Raw genomic sequence first — 7,222 nt, 5'->3', positions numbered from 1 at the left:
AAAACATTAAGAAATTGATTGGAACAGCTTCTTCCTGAGCAACTGGAACATTTGGACACATTCACAACACTTGGTTTTACTACCAAGTGTGTTTTGAAACTTACTTGGGGGTTTTGTTGTTGTTTAAATGGCAGAAGCTTGAAAGAAAGAGTTCCACTGTGCTTTTGAGGATGATGTGAGTATTTTTGCCCAGACAGTGATGAGGTTTCCAGGCACCTTGCAGAGCTGTCTGCTCTGACTCCAGGGAATGGGAAGTAAAACTGAGCTGCTGCTTTGATCTACTGGATTTAATGAAGGGTTTCTGATATTAAAGGGAGGATTAACAGCTGCCTTCCCAGATCCAGGGTGAGGGCTCTCAGCCAGCTTTTGGTGTTGTGAAAACTTCACCTGGGACAGTCTGAAATTATTTTTCATTCAATGTTTCTTTCTTGTGTGGAGAATATGGAAGTTTTACCTCTTCTCTACAGGACTTTGCATGTGCTGACCCTAGGATTGGCTGTTCTCCCCCAGCTTACCTCCTTTTCCAAGTGACACACTCCTGTTTATTTCCACCTGTGCATTTCCCCAAAGGTTCTGAAGAACTCTGTTTCTCTTTCTGAGAAATTTCATTTCTTCTCTCTGCATTTTCCTTTGCTCTCTCTGCATTTCTCATCCCCATCTCCCCCAGCCTGTACCCCTCATGCTGCTGTCCCAGTTTCCAAAGCATCCCTGAAACTCCAACAGCAGCACTCTGTTCTGCTCCAGGCTGGTAGAAACACAGATACTGTAAAGCACAAGATTAATTTCCCCCTTAGAAAAGCTCTAGTCTTTTAAAGTTAGCCTTTTTAAACATATGTTCCCATAAATACAAGTATTGGCACCCCCAATATATTTCTACTCTTTGGTGTTATGTATTAAAAGCTGCAATTTTTAGATATCCTAATTTATAATAAGTATAAATAACCATATGGCCAAAGGAGCCAGTTTGTGGGTTGATTGGTTTTTTTAGGGTTTTGTTTTTGTAGTGGAATACTCCAATAGTGTAACAGCAAATGGCAGTGCAACATATTTTAGGAGATACTGGTGATTCTGCTTACATTGCAGTTCCCTTGTACTGCAGGGGAAAATAGAAGAATACAGCAAAGATATTAAAAAAAAAGACTAAAATCCTACAAACAGCTCATTTACTAAGAAATTGACAAATACTTCAAGAAATTAAAGATTAAATGGATCTTTTTCTTTACACAAGGCAAAGTGTAGTTTGACATTTCCCACTTGCCATCTGTTGAAATGCAGCATGTTGAGATATTTTCTGATTTATGTCAATTTGCATGACATACTTGTAACTTTTAACTGATTAACAATGTTATATTTAAAACATTAATTCCTTTTAACTACACAATAGCAGAGCAGCACTCTTTGGAAAGAGAAGCCTGGAAATGTTGCTGCCTTTTGGCTTTGATAACAAGCTGTGGGTAAATCTCCATTCAATTTCTAATCATAGAAATTGGGAAAATACTAACGAACACTCTCCTCAGAGCTGTTAAAATTCATGACTTGCAATTTGTAAAGAATAATGACTTACTGCTAATGCTGCTGAGCAGCCTGCACATTATTCCCTGGAGAAATGCTTGATATTGGATTAAGGCAAAAAGGGAAAATACACAATAGACCAGAGGATTTTTAAGAGCTCTGTGCAGCTCTGCAAAAAATCTTTTAGATGCTCTGGAGTTCCTCAAGCACCTTACATGAAAATGAGTTTGGATGACTCTGAATAATTGCCTACCTAATCCTGTAATGCTGGATCCTGGTGCCATGCCCAGTGGTACAGGGAGGCACTGGCTGCAGCAGCATCCACAGACCTGCTCCTGGTTACATGCAGAAGGGATGCCTTCCCTGAAGCCTCATAGTGCTTAAAATCCTTTACCTTACAATTACAGGTTTGTACTCAGCCTTTTGTCTGGCCCTCAGCATCCTCAGAGCTGCCAGGTGGTGCTGTGAGGGTTTGCTGGTACGGCCCCAGGGCAAGCGAAGCTGTCACTGCCATCCCCTGGGACCTGTCCTGTCTTTCTCTGATCCCACAAAACATGACTTAGAGCTCTCTTGGTTTCTTGTGAGTCTTCTGGCCAGGCAAGTTTTGTCAGGTATCTTGAGAATTTTCCTCAGTCGTGGTTCCTGAGGAAGGAGCCTGTGAGCTGCCCAGCTTGCTGTCCCCAGGCCCTCCAGCCCTGTCACCTGCTCGGTGCCTCTTCTGCCCGAGAGGGGACTTTGTGTGTGTGCCTTGCTCTGCTTTGCCACAGGCCCTGAGAGTTTTCTTCCTCCCCACAGCTGTTTGGAGCTTTTTGAGTACTTGGAAAAGGTCTATTTTGCCAGAGCTGGGATCTTATTTCAGCCTTCAGCTTTGCTTTTTGTGCGCAGCAGGTTGAGGTCTTTAGCCACTGTACCCATCTGCTGCTCACTCCCACTGGCACCAGGGCTGGTTTACTGTCCTCTCTAGGAGCTGCTGCTGCTTTCCTACCCCAGCTCCGGTGGCTGTAGGTTGTCTGACAGCTGCAGGTGGCCCACTTGAGAGCTGAGCACCCTTAAATGGTTCAGTTCCCTGGCTGGGAGGGGAATTCTGCAGCACTGTCCCAATCCCAGCGGGGAGCAGGGGGAGCAGGCATCAGGGACACGGCTCCTTGCATTCCCTTCCCCACACTTTAGGAGACAGACCTGTAACGTGTGTTTTGGCTGCACTGTATCCAGCTGCTGAGGCATGAGAAAAATTGCATGGATGTGAGATGGCTCATGCTGCTCATCCCTGGAGCACCCACTGTGTCGGCTTCAGAGCGAGCAAATCGCAGCGGCGCGGCAAGGGAGGCGGCTCCTCCGGTCACGATGCTTCAAGGACAAGAAGCTGGAGGTTAAGGAAAAATAGGCCACATCAGCGATATTTCAATTCCTCTTGGAAAAACTTTGATGTGAATAGATACAGAGTGTTTATTTTAGCTGCCTGTTCTCACAAGAGAATCAAGCACAGCACAAAAATAACTTGGCTCTAACGAAAGGAAGAGCAACCCTTGCAGTTTAAATGCATGTCTCAGAAATAATAGGGATGGTTTAAAATAATCTGGAAACATATTTCCTTTCCCTCATCCCCACATGTTCAGTCTCATGATATAAGAAATTAAAATGAGCTCTTTTCATTGCTGCTGTGTCTCTGTGTTTTACAGGTCTCTTCTGAAAACATTTTCAGATTTCCCTCTGCCCCTCTGACAAAGCTGGGATGTGTTCCTAGCAGAAATTGGGTTGGGGAAGTTATTGACATGCTTTCCCACCTTAACCTGCATCCTCTTCAGTAGGGAGAATCCTTAGAAATGAGCAGGCATGGGAGTGTTTTGGGGATCTAAAGAAGGTCTGGGATGTAATACGTAAAAGCCAAATAAGTAAGGCTTTAGCTGTGTGAGGGGGAAGATGCTGTACTGGAGGAGGGTGGAGAGGAATCCACTAATTTGATTTTGCAGAAGTGAAATGATAAACTGGTTTAAATTCCACCATCAACCACCCTTCCCCACCCAATACTGCAGTTGCTGCAACCGAAACTTTTTCCTCCAAACAAAGATCTCCCCAGAGCATTAATGGCAGTGCTTTACAGGAGTTCTGTGCCTATTAATAAGCTGACAGATGGCTGTAATTTCTGATGAACCGGATTCGGTTTCATTGATGAATCTGTTTTCTCCCTGCCCCAAAGGACAGGCACAGCTGTGCCCACCAGCAGCTGCTCTTGCACAGACCTGATTTCCACAGGCACATCTGCCTGCCTGGCCAGGAGGAGATCCAGGTGGGGAGGCTGGGAGGGAGCTGGCCTGGCGTCTCTGCTGGGGCAGGATGGACAAGCAGGGCAGCCAAGGGGTCCCATTCGAGAGCTGAGGCACTGGGAGGAGTCTGACCTCGTGGTCCCCATTGCAGTCACACTGTTAAAACAACACGATGTGGGTGAAATCAGGGAGTTCAGTGGGAAATTTGAAGATCTGGCATCTGCTCTTGGTCTCCAGGCCTGTGTATTGCTGGAACTGATTCACATGGGGAGAGCCACTGGAGGCAGCAGGTTTGCAGCACATGGGGCTGGGACTTGGGGACAAGCAGCCCTTAGTCCTGTACCTCTTTTACAGGGTAGCTGCCAAGCTCCAGGTTAGGAGCTCAAAGTACCCCAGAGCAACATCAATGGGGTATCACAACTGGTATCTCATCTACTCTGCTTCCTCTCCCAGTTAAGATCTTGATGAGGCACAGCACCATATAATGCTGATTTCCTCCCTCACACCCCTCTGGATTTGCATTTATTCATATGCCATGTTCTCTTTTCACCTTTCCTATGGCTTCTCCAAGAAGATTGCTTGTACTAGTTTCCTGACAATGTAAAGGTCACCAATGAAAAGAGCTGTGGGTTTGTTGGTTTTTTTTGCCTTGAGGCAGAGGAAAAGCTCTGTTCCAGACTCTCAGTTTGCAGAGAGCTGGGATGTTTTGAAAAATTGTTTCTTATTTTGGACTGACTTGGGATGGAGCTTGTGATTCTCTGCCATGACCTCTCCCTGGAGTGCAGAGATGCTGCCATGTGTGGTTAAAATTTAACATGCTTGAAATAGTTCTTCCAGGCGAGCTGTGGGACTCAGCCTCCCTCAGTTCTGGCCCTGTGCCAGGTGCCTGTTCCCCTGGAATTGCTTCTGAGCTCTAGAAGAGAGAGCAGAGTCCCCTCACTTGTGTGGGGTATCATTTGTGCTGCAGACAGATGAGATGTGATTGTTCCAAAAGGGATGTTGATCAGCCTGGGACCATGCATGTTTGAGGTCACTGTCCAGATAAAACTCACAACTTCCTTCACACAAACACTGATGACAGAGAGCCATAGAATGGTTGGGATTGGAAAGTACTTTGAAGGTATTTCAGTTTCAGTATTCCCTGCCATGGGACACCTTCACTATCCCAGGTTGGTCCAAGCTTGGTTCAGGCTGGCTTTAAACTCTTCCAGGGATGAGGCAGCTACAGCTCCTCTGGGCAACCTTTGCCAGGGCCTTACCACCCTCACAGGGAAGAATTTCTTCCTAATATATAAAATCTACCCACCATTTGCCAATTTGAAGCCAATCCCTCTTGCCCAGTCACCACCTGCGGTTGTCCAAGTCCCTCTCAGCTACACCATTGGAGTGTTGTAAACTGGGTTAATCAGCACTTTCTTGTCTTCAGCCTGGGGCTAGAGCTGAGCTCAGCTCCCAGCGAGGGAGAAAGCAGAGAGATGTGCACACAGCTGGCAGGACACCTCCTTGTGCCAGGCTCAGCTCTCCCGGTCTGTTGAAGCAGCCATGTGGTTTGTGCAGGAAGCCAAGAGCAGCTCAAAATGCACTTCCAGGTGTGCACTGGAATGGCTGCGCTTGGCACGACCTGAACCCACCACTGTGCTCCCAAATCACCCTGCTCTCCATGAGCCCCTTGTGCAACTGGGCTGGAGAACGGCCTGGTGTGGGGAAACACTGCTGCCCTCTTCTGCAGCATGCAGTCAGAGCTCTGCATGGAATGAATGACTGTAATGCTCTCCTGGTTTGCCATTAATGAATTAAAAGTTTTGTTCTTGCTTTTTTTTTTTTTCCTTTTTTTTTCTACGTGGACTTCCATGATGTTGAAATACTGAATGTCATAGCCTCATCTCTTGTTTTCCTCTTGCAGCTGAATTAAATATAAAAACAGTTTCCTGTGCTTTTTTTTTTTTTTTTTTCAAATCCCACTTGGGTTTTAACTCTGAATGAATTATTTATTGTGGTAAATATGGTGAATAAAGGGAAACAAAGAAAATGTTCTCTGTGCACCTGCAGGAAGAGAACCAGGATGGACCAGCCCTGGCTGGGACAGGCTCTGGACCCAGGCACCTGCCCATGTCCTGGGTCTGACCTCTGTTAAACTGGCAGCAATCTTGTATTGTTGATAGCAATCTTTTTACAAAAATAAATAGAAACAAAACAAGAAAAAAAACCCTTCATCACTTAATTTTGAAATCTGATTACAATTTTAATCTTAGTTTGCCTTTTTATGATGCATGTTCTTATACAAAGGTGCTGCCACATTCCAGTAGAGGAGGAACAGGTGTGTGTGGCTCGATGCCATAAGGAGCTGAGCTTTTTAAGCTTGTCAGGATTATTGGATATTGCCCATCTGCATAACGTAATGCTTTTGTGCATAAATAAAGGTCTGGGGCTGCAAGCAGACAGCATCCCAGACCATGAGGGTGCTTGCCTTTGGGCAGCTGGAAGCTGTTTGGAAAATGGAGCTGGAGTCTCCTTGCTGTGGCCGCAGCAGGCGGCAGGAGCAGCGCCAGCTCCTCCGGCTCGCTGCAGCTGCAGCTGAGGGCGGCAGGGCCCTGCTGCCGCCCCTGGGGCTGCCCGGGCTCCGCAGCCCTTCCCTCTGGACACCAGAAACACTGCCCGGGGTGTGTGCCCAGGGAAAATGACCTTTTATCTCCGCTCTGCTCTCCGCAGAGGAGCAGCGCTCGGCCGAGCCCCCGCTCCATGCCACGGCTGGGGCTGGCTCGGGGCTGCTGGCGCTGCTGCTGCCAAAAAGTCCGGAGAGGAAAGATCCCACCCTTTCTTCAAGCTCTGGGACAGTTTATAACCAATACCTTACAAAACAAGCAGTAAAATTATTTATATTCCTTAAAAAGGGGGCAAAGAGACAGGTGTGGGGAAATACTGGAAAAACGCAGGCTGCTGGCAGAAGAGGGCACTGTGTACTTGGCTATATCCGAGGGGATGTGCCGTGGGGATGTTTTAGGAGGAAAGCTGTGCAGCCGCAGAGCAGGCACCCCACTGCCCCTGAGGGGACAAAAGCTCCGAGGACAAAGCTCCTGCTCCTCTTTCCAGCCCGCGCTGGTTTGGGTTAAAACCTGCTTTGTATCTGATGCTGGGTCACAGCGGCAGAGGGGCTGCTGAGGGAATGGGCTGGGATGAAGGCAAAGGGGAGGTGGGAAACAAGGCTTCATCATAGGCAGCATCTGCATCACTCTGCAACAAAAGCATCCTCGCCAAATATATGCAAATACCTTTAATTTGAGATGCTTTTCTGCCTCAGCAACTCTGTTTTGTATCATGACCATAATTTACCTGTTTGCTTTAATGCAGGGTTTCCATTTGGGGGAAATGGAGTTTCACTGGAAATGTGTGCTCAAATTAACTCTCTTGTCCTTTGTTTTCTTCTGCAAAATAACTCCTGTTGTGTT

Source organism: Prinia subflava, chromosome 16 (genome assembly GCF_021018805.1).
Source record: "Prinia subflava isolate CZ2003 ecotype Zambia chromosome 16, Cam_Psub_1.2, whole genome shotgun sequence".
NCBI lineage: Eukaryota > Metazoa > Chordata > Aves > Passeriformes > Cisticolidae > Prinia > Prinia subflava.
Note: the sequence above shows the minus strand (reverse complement) of the source record.